The sequence below is a fragment of the Vulpes lagopus genome, chromosome 6 (assembly GCF_018345385.1).
Source record: "Vulpes lagopus strain Blue_001 chromosome 6, ASM1834538v1, whole genome shotgun sequence".
Taxonomy (NCBI): Eukaryota; Metazoa; Chordata; class Mammalia; order Carnivora; family Canidae; genus Vulpes; species Vulpes lagopus.
The window spans coordinates 117776061-117798925 of NC_054829.1; the positions used below are offsets into that span (position 1 = coordinate 117776061).

At 37.4% G+C, this 22865-nt stretch overlaps 1 long non-coding RNA gene across 6 annotated transcripts in view; it reads left to right on the forward strand.

Moving 5' to 3' along the window:
* The window catches only part of LOC121493239, a 214213-nt gene extending 196230 nt beyond the window's left edge, over positions 1 to 17983 (forward strand). For 5 of the 6 annotated variants that reach the window (XR_005988427.1, XR_005988424.1, XR_005988423.1 and 2 more), the window contains 3 exons: positions 8823 to 8955; positions 11663 to 14446; positions 17455 to 17983. This is a non-coding gene — a long non-coding RNA (uncharacterized LOC121493239). Of the gene's footprint in view, positions 1 to 8822; positions 8956 to 11627; positions 14447 to 17454 lie in introns of all 6 variants that reach the window. The other variant, XR_005988425.1, reaches the window with a different exon arrangement.
* The last annotated feature ends 4882 nt before the right edge of the window (positions 17984 to 22865 follow it).

Here is a 22865-nt window from a genome sequence, read left to right on the forward strand (position 1 = left end):
ATATAATCCCTAAACCCTTTTGACCTATAATCATAAATGATGCAACCAGTTTCAATCTGGATATTAAATATTGGTAGATTTAGTTGCTTTCTTATTTTTTAAATTAAAAATTAATGTAAAAGAACCATCTCGTGTATCCTCTGGAATGCAAGAGCTCCACATTAGAAACCGTTGCTCTGGTGGAATAAGACATCAGAAATCTTTCCATAATGGTTACGTCTCCGTGGCTGCCTCTCAAGTAAGGTTTTAGGATGACTCCCCAAAGGTGGGAGTAAGACATTCTCTCCATTTTGAGGAGTCACAGTTTCAGCAAGAAGGGTCTGCATAGGTATTATCTATACCAGGTAGGCAGGTAGGCAACACTACTTCAGTGTTCTGGATTAATGATAAATACTTAAAATATATTTTGTGTTAGATTTTGAGGCTTGAAATATTTCTAGACTGAAAAATATATTATGGTAATTCCAACTAATTTAAATGCCAACCATCCATTCGTTATGAAAGCTATAATACACCGCATTAATTGAGAGATGACAAAGAAAGGCTGAAATACGACTTAAGGAAATTGCCTTATTTAAGTTTCAGAGATCTAGCTCACTACTAGAAATTTCAACTGCTCTAATATCAAGCCTCTGATAGCACTTTTAAGAAAACATCTTTTTCTATTTTAACAGTGAAGTCAGATTCCCTGAAAGCAAATTATGTTAGAATGTCAATTTTATTTGCATCCATTTGTGCTGGTATTGCAAACAATTTGTCCAAAGGGAAGAAAAGTAGAGACTGGAGTCCTTCAGTAACCCCTCTCATTAATTCTTTGTGCAAACAAACTCTAGTTTGGTATAAAGCAAGATAACCTAATGGATGTTTTGTAGAGGATGTGCAGCCACATTGTTTACCAGTCAAGTTTTATCAAACAAAATGGACCAAGAAAAGCCAAGAAAAGTTTGCAGCTCTATAAATCTCAAGCTATATTTTGAACATTCCTGAAAACCCAATCTCCAGACTTCAGCTTTGAATAGATTTATAAGAGTCAAAGGTCACAGTTCTTGCAAACAGAGGAAACAGCACATAGAGTTTTTGTTTATTTTCTGTCTCTTAAAAAAATCGAATATGGCCATCAAGGACATAAAATACCAATACTCAACTACTGGTAGCAGAAGGAGGAGGGTCTGGGGTGTTATTGTCTCCTTGGTTATCACATGCAACAAAAATGGATACAGAATAATTTTGGATTTACTCTATCTTGCTTTAACCAAGTTTGCAAGACATTTGTTTGAAATAATAGAGGGATTCTGTGAAACAGGGGCAAGGAGAAGGCCAATAAGTTCAGTTACTCATGAAATTAAGAATATGAACAAGATAGCACGTGGTTGGCTATAGAAGAAAGATTTCTTTGACTTTAGGTTGAAGGACAATGTTTTAGTCCTAAGATTTCTATTTATTGGGTTTTGGAGCTTTGAACAAGTTGTGCAAGTTTATGGAGCTCTCTATGCCTCTTCTATAAAACAACTGGTATCCTCTGTCTCATAATGCTACTGAGGTAATTCTGAGAAATTATTAGTAAGGAAACTTACTCTTTCATTTCATTTATTTTCATTTTTTAAAGTTAAAGGACAATGCAAATTTGAGGTCTCATAATGATATTTTGTAGCTGTGAGTTCCTATTGGGGGTCACTTACCTGCTTTGGTTGGGTGACATGGGGAAAGCCCAGGACAGTGACATCAAGATGAGCTACTATTGTTATTTTTTTTAAGATTTTATTTATTTATTCATGAGAAACACACACACACACACACACACACAGAGAGAGAGAGAGAGAGAGAGAGAGAGGCAAAGACACAGGCAGAGGGAGAAGCAGGCGCTATGCAAGGAGCCAGATATGGGACTCAATCCCGGGACTCTGGGATCACACCCTGAGCTGAAGGCAGACGCTTAACCTCTGAGCCACCCAGGCATCCTGAGCTACTATTGTTCTATTAGCAATATTTAGCAGAATTAAATTTCTATATTCTTTAAATTTCATTTTAGAAGACCCTATAGTGGTGGTGGCAATGACTCTTAATAGCCTTATTTAATGGATATACTTTATTATGGCAGTTGCAATGCTACCAAGAATTAGACTTTTCAAATGAATCAAAAGTAGGAAACGAAAAGATCATCTCTTTTCCCTACCCATAATGGATATAAATAGTTTAATTTCTCTGGATTCCTAAAGGTATCCATTTTGCCTTTAACTTGAAACTCTAAGCCCATTGGGCAAATAAATACCTTTCTAATTCTTCCTAGTAAACTGTTGATTCACTAATATTGCCTGTTAATAATATTTTAGATATAACTAAAATTTTCGTGCATTTTAGGAAGATTAATTAACTTTAAGCTTAAGTAGCTAAGTTTTTTAAAAGAGTTATTTATTTTAGAGAGAGAGCATGCAAGAGAGCACAAGGGAGTGTGCAAGTGGTGGGAGGGCCAGAAGGGGGGGTTTCAGGCAGACTCTCACTGAGCATGGACCTCAATGTGGGGCTCATCCTAGGACCCTGAGATCATAACCTGAGCCAAAATCAAGAGTCGGATGCTTAACTGACTGAGCCACCCAGGCACCCTCCTAATTTTTTTTTTTTAAAGTTAGATGTTAGTATTTGCCAAAGCTTCCATCTAGAGTTAATACAACTTTTGGCTATAGATGATTCCTAGGGAAATGTCCCACTTTATTTTTAGTTTCCAATTGCCCTGTCCTCTTTTTAAGCTTAGCATATAAAAATCTTCTGTTGTTGGTAGCCTTAATTAACCTTTAGTCTATTTTCTTTGGATTCCAGTTGATTGTCAGCCAGACCGGGAGATAGAGGTTTGAGAAAAGACTGGCCCCTGATTGCAAGACTGTTTCAGGTTGCAAAAGTCCAGCGTACTCTACTTAGACCTATGAACTGCTCTAGGAGTGAGGTCCTATTGCTGATTTCTAAGACTGCAGCCAAATGCTTAAAGCAATGAGTGAATCCTAGAATGACTTCAAGTCTTTCTGAACTAAGAGCTTCCCAGGGTTAGACAGGCTCTTACCTGAAATGTATAGCACAAAGTCCATTGATGATTGAGTTCTCCAGGATTATCTCCTATACTATTTTAGTTAGACAACTTTGCACAATTACACCCTGATTACAGGCCACCTTGGTTGATATTGTCTTTTGCCTATCATCCTCTCACTAACACCTTAATATCGTAACATCTTAATATCAATGCTCTTGATTTCTGTAGCTTGAATAGTAAAAATTAAAATGTTTCTGTAAAATTGAATCCAACATTTAACCAGATTTAAGTAATTTAATGGCATAAATCATAACCGTATCCTTGTAGGGCATTAAGAAAATGGATGTTAATTTTGGAGAAAGTCCTAAGTTTTTCAAAATGATTAAATTTTACAAAAAAATAAGGGACCAACAGAGGTGAGGACTATTTTATACATTAAAAAAACACAAATTGTTGTCACGATACCTTGATCCCAGAGAGGAAAAGTCCTCCTAAAACAACACTTGTTCCCCAAAGGCCAGAGGTAGTTCTGACTGGTCAGGATTAGCTTCTGGGTTTAGGAGGATCTGCCATAAAACTAGGGGAATTCTAGTTTCTGATGAAGAGACCAGCTCTTTAACTGGTTTACAATTTTTGTTTTATGTACCAAGAATACAAAGCTGTATAAAAAAACAATTCCTGCTCTAAGTCGTTTTTAAATTGTGTGGAGGCAGCAAAGCGTTAATCTTTCCTTTAGAAATTCTTTCTAGATACCCGAATAATCATGGCAATGATGGAATGTGTGGGCCAGTTTTCCCCTATCATTTGGATAATTGTTGTCGTGGCACTCTCAGCCACATATTTGGTTATATTTTTAGAATCTTCATTCAAAAGTCTGCATACTAATTCTCATTCAAGGAATGAAAAGAATTTTTTTTCATCTGGCTCAAGTCATCTTTCTAGGTCTAGGCAATATTTCACTCTACTATGAATTCCTCTTCATGCCTTGGACTCTCTTCTCCAGAAGCTTTAAAACATCTTTGTTATAGTGTTCATCAGTTAACATTACAGTTATTTATGCATTTGCTCTTTCTTCCATTAGACTCTGTACTCTTTAGCCTTATAGACCACGTGTTGTCTCTGTTTTATTTTGATGGTTTCATTATATGGCAAATATACTTACCGAGTTGAATATTTGTAATAAATTTTAAAAGTTTGATTTTATTTCCGTTGAGAAAAAATTATAAGAGGAAACTGCAATTTGTTACTCTTTATTCACACATCTAGTTATTTTTAAAAAATATTTATTTATGATAGACACAGAGAGAGAGAGAGAGGCAGAGACACAGGCAGAGGGAGAAGCAGGCTCCATGGCAGGAGCCTGAAGCGGGACTCGATCCCGGGCTCCAGGATGGCGCCCTGGCCCAAGGCAGGCACCAAACCACTGAGCCACCCAGGGATCCCCTACACATCTAGTTATTAATAGTTCATAGGTAAATTAGCATTTTCTTCATGGGGGCAGGAACGGCTTTTGTCTTTTAAGACTCTCTTTAATATTTTTATAATGTAAGCACATGCTCTTCTGAATCTTCCTAAATCAAGCAACTTTCTTTTGAATTCTTGGTTTGGATAGTAAAAGCTTAATGTGCAACTTCCTATATGAATTCTATGTTGCAATCTTGATTTCCTTGGTAGTTTTTAGTGAGCATGAGTATGAATAATACATGAGAGTGATTATTGGGTACCAATCACTGCTTTGCATAGATTACTTTATTGACTTTATGATGTAGCTAGTTTTACTCCTAATTTTATGGGTGAGGAAACTTTGAGAGATTAAATAATGCTGGTAATGTAGCTGGTAAGTGGTCTAGCTCGATGGCAACCCAGCCTACTCTTTTTAAACAATCAGCTTCACTTCCCTTAGCCCTTATCCATTTGTGCTTCTCTCATTGCTCCCTGCACCCCCCAAAGTATTGACCTCAAGTGTTAGTCTACCTTGCTGCAGAGTGGAGCAAATGTCTTAGAAGATCTTGGTGTACATGGAGTGCACCCGGGGTTATCATTACAGACCGTGTTTATTGCTTCACTCAGCCAGGAGTTTTTGGCAGTTTTCAAGATCATGGAGGCCTCCTCTCAACACAGAAGCCAGTGTAAATACACAACAAAGGGACCACACCTGAGGAGAGTTTTCTGTCCGTGTAAGTGACCTTGTTCATGGCTCTGGGCCACTGGTGATCCTTCTCATCAGTCAAATATTAAATCTCCCTTTCTGAAACTTCCTGTAGACCCGTTTGAAGTCCCCTCCCCCACCTGTGTTTTATGGAGTGCTAAAAATTTCAGGTTTTTCAAAGCAAAGCTGATATGTATTTTTTAGATGACACTGTCATCATAATTATATTTGTTGCGCTAACTAGAATTTTCTTTTAAAGAATTAGTTACCACTGCTGTTCCTACCCTACCTGCCAATTGTCAGAGGACAGGATAAATTCAGTGTTTAGGCTTTGACATTCACAATCTATTTAACAAGCAGCTAGTCAGGAATTAGATTTCTGGTACATGATGAGAACTGTATGGTAGGGCCAGGTTATGTCAGACTGAACAAAGAATTTCCTTTCTCATTCTAGTATTGCGGGAATATCAATCGGTAAGTATTTTGGGGTGCCCATGCTTTGAAGAATATAAGAAATGAATGACAAGATCCATGTACGCAGGAATTTGTTATGAAGAAAGGATTCTGACAAACTCTGGTCATCAACAGTAAGGAGGCACATTTTTGCTTTTGTAAACTGAATGTGAAAAGATGACAGGAAATAATAGACAGTTGAAATTTGTAATGAGTGGTGGTGTTTGAAAGATGAAAGCTTGAAGCGTTTTTACTTTGGTGGACCTACAAAATGCTGAAGGGCCTAGCAGAATTGCAGAAATCAAATCTGCAATTTGGTTCTCAGTGAAACACACTGCAGGGGCTTGAGGATCTGAGATAATTAACAGAAATTAATCTTAAAGTTGCTGTCAAGGAGTTTCCAAGGAGGCTGATGACATTTCTTGGTGCCGTGGAAGACAAAGTTGACAAGTAATAAAACTGAAGTTAATTTTACCTGCCAAACATTAGAAAAGGATGCTTATTCAACAGAAACAATTACTAAAGTATATATAAAAAAATACCTGCCCTGGATTTTTACAAAGACTAGAAGCAAACCAAACAATGGAAATCTCACAAGTGCCCCTTTAAAAGTACTGTCGAGATACAGATGAAATTGCTTTGCACGCTTTTCTTTCTTTTTTTTTTGCACGCTTTTCTTTTTTAAGTATTTAATTTGGAGATTTATCTACCTCATTGTGTAACGCGATTTTACACTTGATATTAAAGAAGGTGGGTCAGCTTTTCTGTAGTACGATATTTTTTTTTTTGGTTAAATTTTCAACATGTAATTTCAGTTTAGGTAATTTATAATTATGGTTTTATTACTTTATTGCAGTGTTTTATTTCTAATATAATGTGCTGCTATATTAAAGGGTGATATGGTGCACAAAAGGTGTTAAACATATAAACTGATGGCATAATTTACTCTTGACCTTGGAGCTTGGTAGTTAGTTGCTGGAAGACTGAGGAAAGAGCTTTTTTTTTGGGGGGGGTCACTTGGGAGACTACCAAAGACATTAATTTTAAAACTAGACTGGAGTAATTACCATTACATTTATGTTAGAGGTTAACATTTGTGTTATTTCCTCTTATTGCCTGGCTTTACAGAATGTTATGCCCCACTGCTTTTATTAAATCCAGGTAATAGAGGAAATAACAGTGTTATTAACCTCTAACACTGATGAAAAATTAGTTTTAAGTAAAACATGGTTTAAAATCAGAGCAATTGTGTTAGTCGGCTCGCTGGTTCCCCGATGAAACACAGTAAGGCTTTGTGTACTCATTGTGTCCATATTTATTATTATAGAAGTAAAAACAAAGCATAATATGAAATAAATCTCTGGGGGGAAGAGGGATTAGATGTTTAATACATACTGTACTCTTACAAATCAGTGTTATAGATTTTCATGAGATTACATGAATAAGTACTGATTTTAAAAAAACACTACTTTTCTATGATTGGAAAGGGAATTAGTTTTGATAACTTGGCTACTTTCACAGAAAAGCACTTAGAAATTGAATATGTAATAATTGACCCTATCAGAAGTCTCCAATGGGATGTTTCTAAACATAAATGTTTTTATAGTAGGTATGGCTATAGAAAAATGCTGTTTTCCATGCTTGTTGAATTTAAAACATTAACCCCTAATGTGATTTTTGATACTGAGGCCGAGTGATAGCTTGCCTCCTTGGTTATACAATATACATGGTTTCATTGGGATGTTTATTTAAGGGAGAATAAGAAGAAACTGTATTGATTTTATAAATAAGGAAATAATTTACTATTGGAAAATATTCTTTGTAGAAGAGTTTGGTTTCTTAGTCTATTGATTAGTTATAGCCGAAATGTAATTTATATTTCTTGAGTCATAAATATTTTATTTAAATTTAATATGAAGGCAAAATATATACTTATCAAGTAAAGGCATATATGTATCTAAGTAACTTTAAATGATTTTTTGATTATTTGATTTTTAAATAAATCTTTCTGCCCTAATTTTTACTAGTAAATTGTCAAATTATTTGAAGGTAATTTTTCCCTTTTGGCATAAAACATACCTTTTCATTGTAAGTACACTGTCTTCCTAACTACTCAGTATATTTGCTACTATGATTTTGAAAATAATGAAGTAGTAAGAAATTTATTTTTAATCTACTACTTTTAGTCTAAATATAGAACTAAGACAATTGATTAGAACAGGTATCATTATTGAGGGAGAACATTTTTGTTTTTTTCAAATCTATTCAAAGGATGATGTGGGAGAACATTAATATATTCAAAACCTTTTGAATGAAAGGTTGAATGAAATGAAATGAAATGAAATCATATATATGATGAAATGAAATCATATATATGAAAGTGTTTTGTAGCTGCGCAACTATGAAATATATAATAATATTATCCTCAAGACTTAGAGTGGAAAATATATATAAACATCATAGTATTCATAGGGTTTCTACAACATGTATTTTTCTGATAGAAAATAATTTTAAAAAGTAAGCACTGTACCTCTTAATCTTTAGGTAAATATACATTCCAGTTGCATGAGCAATCCCATGTAAAGGCTCAACAACCCGTTTACCTTTTAAATTAACAACCACTTCAACGGTTAATTGAGTATTTCTAAGCCAATAAATTACCCTTCAACATTACTGACTGGAAGCTTAGTTAGTGTCCACGACAAGCCTGCCATTAATGAACTCATTCTCCAACAAAAAGAAAAGGGGGCATCAAATCCGAACTGTGGATGTGTTCAGTTCCCTCATTCTAAACACATTAGTACACTGTATTTTCCCACTTAGAGAAGCTTTTGTACACTGAGCATGTGGCTGTTTAAATGCCCCAGCGGGGCATCCAGAGGCTGCGAGAAAAGGAAAAATTATTTGGAACAATTTGCATTCGTTCAAGGGCAACGTTACGCATTTTACAGCTGGTTTATTGCTATTCTTGTGCTGTTTAAGCTGTCTTTCATGTCAAAAGTCCTTTCCTGCTTACAGATCATCCGGAAGCATTCTGCTGCGTGCTGTTTGCTCCAGTTCCTCCAGGGCTCTGGGCCTTTGATCACGGATACCACTTGCAATCTGGTGCAAAATAGGAGGCTGCTGAGATAAGCCCGAGTCCTGACAGTGAGGAAAGGCTCTTTTCTTTCCCTTTTTCAACTTTGTTCTCTTGTTTTTTAGGATGGAAAACACATGATCCCAACACAGAGGGATAGTGTTCAGGAATTAGAACACGCTTAGAGGTGTAAGAACTTTAAAGGTGAAGAAAGTCTGTTAAAGGGTTCAACTTCATGAAACCAGGCTCACCATTTCAGTAAGTTAAAGTTTTAAAAGAAAGGAGGGTGTTTTACTTTGGGTATAACGCAAGTGACACTCGCCTCTCTTACATTTCAGATAACACTACTTGTTGCACAGTTTTCTAGGTTCTACTCCCAAGGATGGCTTTTAAACCAAGGAAAAAGCTTTTTAGTGGAAATAAAAAATTACAGTGATGATTGTTGTGAGCAAATCTAACATTAAAGAGCAGCAATATAATTGAAATTGCAATCTGATTATGATCATTGCAAGGGAAAAGCCAAAGTAAAAATGACTCATATTTTAATTTTTTATATTACTGGTCATTTATTTACCAATACCGTCTTAGCTTTGTCTACATACTGAAAACAAAAGTCTGAGGGTTTTTTATTCATGGTGTTTTGTTTAGTTTCTCTAAGAATTTCGATTAACATCATTTTATCAATTTTACGATATAGGCAGATGATGACTTTCATTACTGTTTGCTTAAGCAACAAATCAAATATGCCACAAGCCATGAAATTAGAGACTTATTTGGAAATGAAACATAATCTAGATGGTAAAAGTGCAATAACTTTGAGTACTAGAATGTCCATATGATACTCGGTGTGGAATATTTAGTATGAAATGAAATGTGCTAGAAGGGGGTCTTGGGAGTTTAATGAGTTTCTCTGCCAGCAGGCGGGACCAGTTATTTGTTAATTTACCCAAATAAAGATCTGCGCAAAGCCAAATCCTGTGATATAAAGCAGGATATGAGCTTGCCATCAAAGAGGCTAAGAAGATGTTTGTTTTAATGCCACATCTATTCTTGGCAGTTTTGGAGTCTGTGGGACAAAGAGAAACTTGTCAAAGAAAGAAATATGGGAATATATTTGGAGCATGGGGGTAGGGGCGAGATTTAAGGTGGAGAAGTCAGTTTGTAGGAATTTCAGGACAAAAGAGGTTTTGGAGTGTTCCTGAGGCTGCAAGTGAGGCAGGTTCTTTGGGGCTGATGGGAAGAGGGTGGGGGTGGGGGGTGGAGTGGCCTGGAATTCACAGAACTAGACAGGGGGTGGGGTGGGGGGATGGGGGATGGGGAGGGTGTCAGACCATGGGCTGTGTACATGGAGTTCAGTCCATATTTTTTCTTTTAATCATAACGTAATAACTTTTGCTGCTGGGTTTGCTATATTCATTCATATTTTAAAACATTCTATTTGCCTAAGTTGCAAAAGAAAGCAGGAGATTTTATAAGTCGTTCTTGGGTTTGTGTTTAAATAACACCAAATGTGGTGGGTTACACTCCAGCAGACACAATACTGTGGTTTGGTCAGACCAAATTTTACCTTCAAACAGTTTTAAGTGTAACAATCTTTAGAATGGAGACAGTCTTCTCTGAAAGGGGCTCCTTCTTCTTGAAAGTCCAACTCAGAGATGTTTTGAGCTTGCTAACATGATTTCCGCTGCTCTGAGTACCTCCACCTGCAGTGTAGTTGACACTGCCCCTCGGCAATATCCTAAAATGGGCATTTTGTGTCTCTGTCGAAAGTTATTTATACCAGGCAAAATGATCAGGATTTCACTGAGAAGATGGAACATGCATTTGTATTAATGTCTGGAAAATCAACTTGCTCCTGAGTTTTAAAGGACTCTAGGAAGAATCAGTGAAACTTCTGCAAAACCCCTTTACAATATATCCTGGTAAAGTCATTGGGCCCCTAACTTTTGAAAAGTTAATTGGGTCTCTTGTAATGAGTGACTGCACCCAGTCACATGTGGTTTGGGAATTTATTTACTAATTTCAAAATTGTTGTTGTTCAGATGATAACAGGGGGCACTCAATTCAACTTTCTTGTATTGAGTGGGATTGTTCTAAATTCACTAGTTTTATGGCTCTTGTAATGAAAATTATTATTATTTAAAAAAATTTTTTTGTAATGAAAATTATTAAAAATGAGCACTGAGAGCCAACTTATTTTTAAAAACTATTCTATGTTGTTCAAATGTGTTTTTCATCTGTAGGTCTAGCCAATAGCTTCTAGGTAAATTTAAACCTGCTTTGAGATTTTTGGGATAAATATAATAGCACTAAATCAGGTATTTGCCACGTACCAGAGGTGGGCCACTGAGTGCAATTTTGTTGGTCTAAGGAGTCGCTCTTAATAACAAGGAAACTGTCAGAAAAGGGATGGGGGGAATGGCTTGATACCATGTGATTAAGGACAAGAGAAAAAATATTTTGTGAATGCAGATGTGCATTTCATTTGCTTCTCCTCCTTTTCCTTTTTTTGTCCTCCAGTTTTGCGTTTTTTCTCTTGTCCTCTTTTGCTTTAAAAATATATTTATTGCTTATTTTAAAGCTTAATAGGTCTCACATAGATGTACATCTAACTACTTATGGACTAGCTTATTACCTCTTTGAATTATTCATCTATGAAGGAAAATTTATTCCAAATGGGCCCATTACACAGATGTGTCAGTAATTCATGATATCTTAAGTGGCATCTTCCCCAGGAAGAGAGAGGAAGATACTAATTATCAGTACTAGCATATCCACATACTAAAACAGGAATTAAATCTTCTGCAAAAAGATGTGGAAGGAATCTTAAAAGTGGCTGCTGTATTGGATCCCATCATTAGAGAAAAATAATTTAAAAGGATTTCTTTTGCTTTAATCATCTTGTCTCTGAGATTTTTCTCTTATTTTAGGATATTCTCTATCTTAATGGCATTTGAATTCTCAGATTTTGGCTCACCACATTTTCGGGGAATGAAGAAGTGCAGAGAAAATGAAATAATTCTAATAAGAAGTGCTACAAAATTGTTATGGGAGACATTATAAGAAGGTGATCTCATCTCTGGAAGATGAAGAACTTTCATGTGTCTCAGGTATTTGGGACCATATCTGAAGACCATCCCAGAGATCTAGACGACCAGGACGTGAAATACTATCAGGGATAGGAGAACTTCATGTACACTTCTAGATGTAGACCCTGTATGACTTTGAGGGCAAGGGCCTAAGACTTAAAATACCCAAATTTACAAGTACACAGTCCCTAGAAGTCATCAGCATTCAGACAGTTCTCTAAGGAAAGAGTCCATCATGGCATCAGCAAGGAGTCGGATCCCTTTAAAAAAATATGCCAAACCAAAAAAATCTTAAGTGAATCTCGATCCTGAGGGAAAAATGATATGTACGCAGAATTTTCCAAGGGAGAAACTCTGGTGGCTGAGTAATTCCCTTTGAAATAGCTATGTGAGAGATACTAAGCAACAGAAACCTCTCGGTTCTGAAAACTTTGCAATTATAAAGCACAGGACCTCATTAGAAATATCCCGTGTGTAAGACTGCTGTAGATATAGATATTCAATGTATAGAATTCCTAGACCTTAGATATCCATAGATACCAGAGAATTCTTATATGAGGGAAATCTTATAAATATGATAAGTAAAAGCCTGCAGTAAAGCTCAGATACTGGAAATCATCCTAGTCGACCCAGGGAAGAAACCCTACATCTGTGATGGATTGTGTTAAGAACTTCAAAATGCAACGATTCTTGTTTGCTAGTTAAAAATTTCGTTGCTTTATGACTTAGGGAAGGCTCTGAGATGTTAATCTGTCTGAAGAGAAGATAGATCCATCATGTGGAATTGGTGGACATGGAGGAGTTGTAGGTTGGCGGTGTCTACCGGAAAGAGTGCAGAGCGTGAGGGGGATGGTTCCACTCAGAGAATACCATACTTATGGAAAGAGATGCTTGTTGCCACAAACATGAAAACCATATAACTAACTTTATTTTGGTTCTATGGTCATCTTCAGATTATAATTTGACTTCTATGCACTTGCTAATTAAAAAAAGAAAAACTGCAGAAGACATTGGTATATAGTCTTTTTTTTGCAATTTTACTTTTTACTGGATGCTACTACAGTAAGGAGTGTAGATCATATGGTTTCTTGAATTCTATTAGTCTGCGCTTACTTGATGGGATGAGCACTGGGTGTTATTCTATATGTTGGCAAATTGAACACCAATAAAAAATAAATTTATAAAAATAAAATAAGATAAAATAAAATGAATGAATAAATAAAAATAAGTAAAATGAAGCTATGATTAAAGAAATGTTCAAAGATTAAGAATAGGCACTGTCAGTTGAATCTCCTTTTCGTGTGAGGTAGTAACTCAAAATACACATTCTTTCCGTATTGGGTGTAATTAGAAATACTATGAAACTTTGGTTGTTTTACTGGGTGTTCGACACATTGAAGTAAATAATGCTACATTAAACAACCCCAAATGTGACTGATCAATTAAAATTAATTGCACATGATAAAATTATAGCATAAAAAACATTTCACTTCCTTTGCCCTCAAGTAGCTCCTGTATATTGCAAATAAGAATGCTTCCCCAGAATTATCTATAGTGATCTTGTATGCTGAGTATGGTTATGTTTTTTTACTTTTTTGTGGACTCGTGCTACTATTTCATTGTTCTTGAGTAAAATACACAGGTTGATATTAAAAAAAATATATTAGTCTGTGGTTTAATCTGTAGTTCAGACAGCTTTTGATGGTGGCATGATCAGTACACATGACATTATGAGCCAGAGCCAGGATTTTGATGATTACTCTATGAAACCTCATCTAGGGCTAATGACACATTTGTGCAAGGTGAAAAGTGTTGACCTTTGCTTTGTTCCCCTTAGCACCAGGGGAGATGACCTGGTGAGCGATGGATGGATTGGATCTTGCCTCCTACTTTCCCCTTGATTGGTGCCCTTGCTCATTGAACAGCCCATGCAGCCATGCCAATGGCCCTGATTACACTAAACTTCCTAGCAGTTAGCAGGCCTCATGACATTCTCCCTGGTTTTGCTCACATTTTCTCAAAGCACACTGTATGTATCTTTTGGATTTGTATTCAGCATCCTAAAGTGATAAATAAAGGATGGGTATTTTCATTTTGGAAGTTTATTCACTTTACAATAGGGCATAAGATCATTTATTTAAATAATCTCTCCCATTATTTCATTTGTAGAATGGTTTAAGAATGCGTGTATTAGTTAAAGTATATTCTACTTTAAAAAAGTTTTGTGTTAAGTCCTACAAAAGGTAATGTAGATGAGTTGCCTTTGCCACATCACCATCTCCCCTTACTAGAATAGCTGTGATATACGATGTCTACTCTTTTTTTTTTCCCTTAGGTTTAGAAGGTTTTGAACACTATACATGCAAATATTTATGGCAGATTGCTCTGTTGCTCCTAATTGTTCATTTCCTTCTTACCCCTGAGAGGATAATGCATTTTTGTCCCATTGAGCTGAGGCTTGGTCACGTGACTTGCTTAAGCCAAAGGATATGCCAAATCTGAGAAGTTCTTTCACTTCTGGGCCTTACCATCAGAAAAGCATGTACAAGTTCAACTCTGCTCCTTCCATCTGGCTTCTGGATTGAGAAGACAAATGAAGCAGAACCCATAGACCCACAGCCTGCAACAGAGCTATAGCCAACCAATACTTCTCCTTTAAAGTGAGTGAGAAATAGCTGCTTGTCATTGTTAGTTGTCAGATGTGAGGGTTATTTGTTATCACAGCAAAAACTATCTACTACATGTTTTAATATTACTGCCATAACAACTATTTTTCCAACACTTACAGCAGTCATTGCTACTTTACACTTTTACAACACTGGAATTCATAAACTGTGATCAAATAGATGACCTCATTTGTGACTCACAACTTCATTAAGAGAAAGTGAGTAAGTTGAAACTAAGAGAAGTTCATGAATTTTTCCAAGGTCAAAGTGCTAGAGGGGTATCTGGGTGGCTTAGTCAGTTAATCATCCGACTCTTGATTTCAGCTCAGTTTGTGATCTCAGGGTCCTGAGGTCAAGCCCTGAGTCAGGCTCCATGCTCAGCACAGAGTCTGTTTCTCCCTCTCCTTTCTCTCCTGCTCCTCCTCCTGCTCATGCTCTATCTCTAAAATTTAGAAAAAAAAGTGCTAGTAAGTGGAAAGATAGGATTTGAATTTAGGTCTTATTACTTCAGGTTGTCATTTTTCTGGACCTTAGTTTACTAATCTCTAACCCACTTTGTAGACTTCTTGAGGGTTGCACACCATCCCAATTGTCCCAGACTCCAGGTCATGGGGACCCCATCTGCAGAGCTACTGCATATATGCTAACATCCTACCTGGCATTTCAAAGGCTTCGCAACTGGCTCAAGGGAAAGATCAAAATCCTTAACACATTCTACACAATTCTGAGTTGTCTTCATGCTACACATCTTCCTTGCCTCAAGTTCTTACTTAGTCACTTCCTTGATTGCTCCCTAGCCTTCAGCCACATTGGCTTTATTTAAATGTCTAGGGAGAAGTCATGCTTCCTTCAACCATGTACTGTGCCTATTATTCTTTTCTGGCAAAATGTCACATTCTCACCCTAAAATTCCACCATGTACACCTCTCCTTTACTCTCACAATCTTTCTATTCTTTCTTTAGGTCTGTGCTCTATAGTTAGTGGCAAGGAAACCCCCTCAGACTCTGAAATTACATTTATGTCTGCTTCGGTTGTGATCAAGTGGTTCAATTTATATAATGTCTAAGTTCTGTTCTTTCTCTTTTATTATTATTTTATAAGCATTTACTTATGTTACTCACCATAGTACTTAGCACACTACCTGGTATGTACTAAATAGTCAGCAAATAAGTCCCTAAATCACCAAATATGCAGATACAACATAATCTCAACCAAGCAGCAGTTGATGCCACTGAACTGACAAAAGTGGGATAGGAGAGTCTAGGCATTGATAAAGGCAAGGCTCTGATGCATGGAGCTGGAGATAATAGTGAGAGGAAAAGTGAGGAAGAAGAGGCCAACAGATCATTTGTAGTCATGATAACATCACCAGGTGAGAATCAGGGAGATAACAGAAAACATTCCCGCTGGATGTGTCTATACGAGGTTCACCAGTTTGAGGATGTGTATACCAACAGCGAACTTACTTCCTTTTAGTGGCTCAAGTCATCAAAGTTTCTTTCCAGTTTTCACAAAGGTTTTGTTCCCAGACTTGAGTATTAGTGAAGCTTGGAGTTTTGTGTGTCTCCCAAACCCTATCACCTTAGTAGGCCTTTGTTTCCTGAGGTGTGTCTTTCTCTGTAGGTTTCTTTCCTTTCCTTTCCTTTCCTTTCCTTTCCTTTCCTTTCCTTTCCTTTCCTTTCCTTTCCTTTCCTTTCCTTTCCTTTCCTTTCTTTCCTTTTTCTTTCCTTTTTCCTTTCCTTTTTCTTTTTTTCCCCTCTGCTTGAATACACAGCACATTCTTAGTAGAACAGAGGATGACGTATATCCTGTGAATCTAAGAATGGCATAAAAGCAGGCCTCGTTTTACTGCACGTACTCCCTTCTGGTATTATTGTTACTCAGGAGGGCAACCTAGCTTAGTCATGCCTAGATATTCAGGTACCTTTTCCTTTTCCATCTTTTTATTTTTAACCCAGATCTCTTAAGGATTTTCACTCTTTTTCCCTGGGGCTGCTTCCTAATTCTATTTGTTTGATGGTGATATAAAATTTCCACTTAAAATTAAAAACAAACATATAAAAAAAACTTCTTTCAGGTTTTCTGGTGAATAGAGTTGTGTTTGGGGGGGGTATTGGACTTACACCCTTTAAAATAATATGTTGGTTTATAATGATAAAAAAGGGAGAAATGGGATGTGAATTTAAAAAATGGAGCAATAGTTTGCCTATAAGACTCAGATGAGGTGCAAGAATTCAATTTGAGAAGGGTGAGGAAGGCATAAGTAATGATGTGGGTAGACAGCAACTGTCCATGGGCAGACCATTCAGAGAGGCCAGTCAGGGAACGGAAGATGCAGGGAAAGCTAAGACCTCATTACAAAGTTGCCTTGGAAGGCACTTGAATCCCAGGACACGTGTTTAAATCTCCCAACTCAGTTCTTGTGTTTTACTTGAGTACATTGAAACCATCCCCAGTTCAGAGGTACCATTGCAATGATTCAGCTCAGAGACCCATGAGCTCCTCCATTATCCAAAGCATTCCCTACTCTTTTGGGAACTCAGGGGCAGTTAAGAGTCTTTGTATTTTTCTATTAAAAATGACACACATATGTTCTCCTCTTCCATGACGTCTACAAAGGATTACATCTAATTAACTGAGTGTAGTTTAGGAACAATCCTACTGCTGCCGCAGTGGGTGAAGACACGCCAAGTAATACAAAATAGTAAGGTTAGCTAGAGTTTGCTATCACATGCCATTAATTCATTAAGGAAATTCTTGTTCTAAGTTTGAACCCGGACATGAACAAGATGAGATTCTGTGACATATTTTGTCACCAACTTGGAGATGTCCCTTATATGCCCTTCCTTTGCCTGGCTGTGCCTATCTTAGGACCTCCTGACAAAGGTCTAGCACATATTTTCCAAAACTTAAAATTTTTGACCTGGTATTCTCAGTGCGTTCGGCTACTATTTCTGATTGTCTGGTCTTTTCATGGTTCCTTTATATTTTTCTCCTCCAGTCTGCTCATCCATCCACATATAATCTACCCACCTTCACTGTTGGTTTCCTGACAGATCAACAGATAACCAAAATCTGTATATACATTTGATGGAATATGGCTCTTGGAGGGGAAGAAAATCCTGACACATGCTAACATAAGGATGAACCTTGAGGACATTATGCTGATTGAAAGAAGCCAATCATTCATACTATATGAGTCCACTTATATGAGGTACTTAAAGTAGTCAGATACCTTGTAATAGAGAGTAGAATGCTGGTTTCCAGGAGCTGCAGGGACCAGGATGAAGAGTTCCTGTTTAATGGGTAGAGCTTCAGTTTTGCAAGATGAAAGAGTTCTGGGATTAATGGTGGAGATGAAAGCACAACGATGTGAATGCGTCTAATGCCACCTAACTGTACACTTAAAAATGGTTAAGACGGTGAATTTTATATTATGTGTACTTATTACTATTAAAAAACGTAGATTTCACCTCTAACATGTGAAGCTAATTATAGATTGCCTACTATGTGCCTTATGTTGAACTAGGTACTTCACATACATTATTCCTGATAAATGTCATTATTCTCATTTTCTAAGTGAGGAAACAGAAGTTCATAAGAGTTAAAATAAATTCATAAGGTTATGCAATTACGCGTAGAAATGAAATCTGAATCCAGGTCTGTGGAGTGTCTCCATTGCCCTATACTTCTGCTACCCACGTGGAACTAACATACTTGTGTAGCTACACACACAGACACACACACGCACAAGCACTTCTATGTTTTCATCTTGGTATATAATATGTATTATTCCTTAGCTTAAATTAATTGTGTTACTCTAAGTACAAATGTTGAGGCTAACCACTTAATTAATATCACTAAGTTAATCCATGTAATCACTTTATAGTACGTGGCATGGACTGATTCTCCTTGCTTCTGAGGGGGAAGAGCTGCCCGAACACAAACAGCTTTATTGGTTGCCTCAGGAAGCAGAGAATTAGACTGACTGCCTAGGCTCCAGGCTTTGCAGTTGCAACCTGGCATTTTAGTAATGGCAATTGGAAATGTAAGTTCCCAAAGGCTGAAGACCAAGTACACCATCTGAATTTTTTTCTGCCACATTATTTTGGGGGAAAAAAAAAGTGAATTATTTAAAAATGCATCTTGTGGAACTGCTAGATTTTCCTAAACCATATCCGTCTCTAAATGAACCGAATATGTATTTATCATGTAACAAGAACAGTCTGTCTGGTTATCGGCAGAAGCTGGGTCCCCGGTGAACAGAATGGCCTCAGCCTTGCTCGAGCATGTATTTCCTAAGTAGTGGGCACAGAGGCAGGGTAATTGGCTACCTTCTGGTCGTAAGTATAGGTATGTTAACTGTGGGCCTGAGGGGAACCTCCATTTTGGTTTGTAGCTTATTATTAGGTGAGGAAATTACTGGACACCTCCAGCTGCCATTAATCAGCCACAGAGTCAGACTGGAGCCAAGTGAGAAGCCTGTGGGTGGATTCTGCTCAGTGCTGTGGAAATACAAGAAGACAGAGACAAATGTTTTCCAGCCTAGCAGCACTAAACTCTGCCCTTTCACAGTCCTTAACATGCGTGTTCAAATTGATTTAGTCCATTTACCCCCTCAACCTAACCATCTATTTTCCCCGAAGACTGACAGTTTTATGTGTTGCTACCATGTTATTATGTGTTGCTGCTCTGCCGGTAGCTATAGTATTTCAGAAACATTTACTTCCAGACATAAAGGATGAGTGGGGGGGGGGGGGGTGTAAAGTGAGGGAGGTGAGCTTGCGTCATTTTAATTCCTTTTTTATGGGGTGCAAAACATGCCCATCATGGCACCGACTTTCTTTCTCCTTCTCTTTTCTTTATTCCTTTTCTGTGTCAATGATTTCCATGAAAAAGGCTTGAATAAAATTTCCCACTTGAGAAACACATCTGTCAGGTGATGTCAACGCCTGGCTTACTCCTCTTCCTGTTGGGTTGCAAACATGGCATTCTCTCATGGTCCTGGAATGCTGACATGGTCCGGTGGCAAAAGCCAAACACAGGTAGGGTCAAGCTGAAAAAATCCACAGGGGCCTTCTGTCCTCAGCTCAGTTTTGGAGGGAAAGGGAAGAATCGAGAAGCAATTTATTATCTCCGTTGCTACGTAAATTCAGAAAAGGGGGATGGTGAAGATAAAAAACAAGACTGCGAACAGCCCCTTGTCAGCTGCAGGGATGTCAGTCAAGACATTCATTCCAAGTGCTTGTCCAGTTGGAGATGTTTGCCTCAGGATAAGCAGGAATTCAGATCTGACCCTCACCCTCAACATTTTTGGAACTGGATGAAAGTGCCTTATCTGAACATGTAAGAATATTTCTGGCACTGAAGGCCAAAGACTAAAATTCAGAGTTAAAATAAATACTCAGAGAAGGAAAGGAAACAGTAAGGTTAAAGGTTTGATCAGATATGAGCCTCTAAGTTAACCGGCTTTGACCATACCCTTGTTTTATTCTATCCGGTTTTCATGTACTAATCTGCAACGGCGAGCAGAGACACTCTCTTTTTTACTCTTCCTGCTTTTGTGTTGAAGGGTAGTGGACAACAATTCCATTGATTTATGTAGACGAATATAAATAAAATAGGCCAAATTCAATAAGCCAGTTTAAAGAATGTAGCCAGATATGAGCATTTTCCACAATTTCTTGCGCATCAGTGTTTGGTTATATATAGTAGCCGATTCTATCAAATAGTCAGAATTATTGCCCAGTAATAGAAAAAGGTTTTAAGACGGTACCCTTAGAATGACTTTGCCATTTTATGATGAAATAGAATCTGGGGTAAGGACATTGAGTGAAATAGACGTAAGTTCACACACACACACACACACACACACACACACACTTTTTTTTAAGGAAGAAAATGTGATTACTTTAGCGTGGATGAAACTTGAGGATCCAGGTGTTAGTCACCTAGAGACTCTCCAGGTGGGTCCTCTCTGGGCTGCTGGAGGTCACAGGAAGGACTCTCTGAGTAGGTGTTGAGATGGCGTTGGTGGTAATCCTTACATCAGAAGCATTTAGATGACAACCCCTGGTTTTCCCTGCAGTTCTTAAGGTTTGCATGGTTGACTGTTCCTAATGAGAGGTCACCTCAGTGACACACGGAGTTCCTCTCAAGCAGGGCACCCGTAGGCCCTTAAGGAATTGAAGCCTGTGGTTACTTGAACCAGACATTCAGTCTCCGTTTGATGACTACAGAATGATGGAGACAGCCTTCCTGACATCCACTGGCTTTTCCTTATGCTCCAGAATTGTTGTGAGTTTGGTGCTTGGAGCATTGATGCAGTACTGCCTTGTGAGGTCACGGGTGGCCAAATGAATTACCTGGACTGCTTTCTGCAACAACTGCATTTTCTTTGATGGAATGCCATGCAAATACCACTTGATAACACAAATCTTCTTAGTATGAAATTCTGATAGATCACGAAACTTCACAAAAAAGTCGCAGAAGAATTTTTTTTCTCCTGACAGTGATCTTTAAAAGCTATTTAAAATCTCTTTTTAAAGGGCATGGGGACATATGTGCACAAGCCACTTAGTCATTGAATAAGTTACCTTTATCACTTTGGAAATGTGATGCAGAAGCTTTTAACACTATCAGGAAGGGGGAGATTGTTCAGAATCCAAAATCATACAGAATCCAAAATTGGGATATACATTGTAAAACATCAGATCGGGTCCATCTTTATGGGAATGAGAGAATCGACTGTCTAAAATCAAGAATGTTCCAGAAAAGGGACACCTGGATGGCTCAGGGGTAGAGCGTCTGCCTTCGGCTCAGGTCCTGATCCCGGGATCTGGGATTGAGTCCTGCATCGGGCTCCTTCCTGGGAGTCTGCTTCTCCCTCTGCCTATGTCTCTGACTCGTTCTCTCTCTCTCTCTCTCTCATTCGGTGTTTCTCATGAATAAATAAATAAAATCTAAAAAAAAAAAAGTTCCAGAAAATTGGAACAAGTGACTGCCACAGTAATAGCTTTAATAATTAATATTTGGGTGCCTCTAGTCATATTTTATCTGTTTTAATCTTTCCCTAACAAAGTAAAATAAAAATGATTTAGTAAAAACATTTCTACTTGAATCAACCAAGGAAGTCTCTTGGGAGTCAGTGAAGAATTTAGAGAAAGAGCACTAAAACTGCTACTTTCTTCATCTTGCCAAAAAGTTAGCCATCTAGTATGGTTGTCTGGTGCAGAAACTAAGCTTGAGAAAGATCAGCAATGTTATGAAAAGATGGTAATTAAAGACTTGGAAGTTTTCTTTATTAGTTTTATCTTTTAAATATGCACACCTCTTTTAACTGTAAACAAAATCTCTCGTGGCTATTTTTTTTTTGAGTAAAATTAAGTGACAAATTGCTAATTCTACTCCTGAAACCAACACTACACTGTATGTTAACTAACTTGAATTTAAGTAAAAAAATTAAATAAATAAAAAATCAGTGTTTAAAGTTGTTAAAAAATGCAAGTTTTTGTATGCATTCAATCATGTTTTGTGTGTGTGTGGCTTTGTCATCAAGTATTCCTTCAGAAGACTTGAATCCATTAAAAATGTTTGTGGGATGGTGGTAAGTGGCTATATGCTATCAAAGAAAGACTTGTGTTTCCTGGGGCAGAGTAATTTTCAATTAAATTTTATTCTTAATATAAATTACCATGGCATAAAACATTATCTCTTATATTCTTTCTAACATATTATATTTACTGAAATGGCCAGTATTTTCCCTTTTCTTGTTTTCTCTTTTCCCAAAGGACACTAATAAATATAGAAAGGGAACTGGTACTTTTTTTTTTTTTTAAGATTTTATTTATTTATTCATGAGAGACAGAGAGAGGCAAAGACATAGCCAGAGGGAGAAGCAGGCTCCCTGCGGGGAACCTGATGCAGGATTCCATCCGGGAATCCCTGGATCATGACCTGAGCCAAAGGCAGATGCTCAACCACTGAGTCACCCAAGTGCAGGACCTACTACTTTTGACCAGAGGGAAATGGCCCTGACCTTCCTTTATTTTCAAGGACTTTGGAGAGCTAATTGTTATGGGCGGTGGGTGGTGTGCTATACGTTGAAGCCCTGAGGGGAGGGCCTTTTTGTTATAAAGCAGCAGGCCTAGTCTTGTTTATCCGAAGTACAGTAAAGAAAAGAAATAGGATCAAGATAAAGACGCCACTGAGAAAATATAGGAAATCACTTGCGTAATGAATTCCTTTTACTTATATACTTATGACTGAGTTATGTTTAGATTGCAAGAGGGAAGTGACTTTGGAAGGCTTTCAGTGCATTCATTATCAGTTTATCAAACAGCATCCTACATCGCATCAACATACTATAAGAAAACGGATTACTCTCCAGCATTCTAGCAGATACAACTCAAG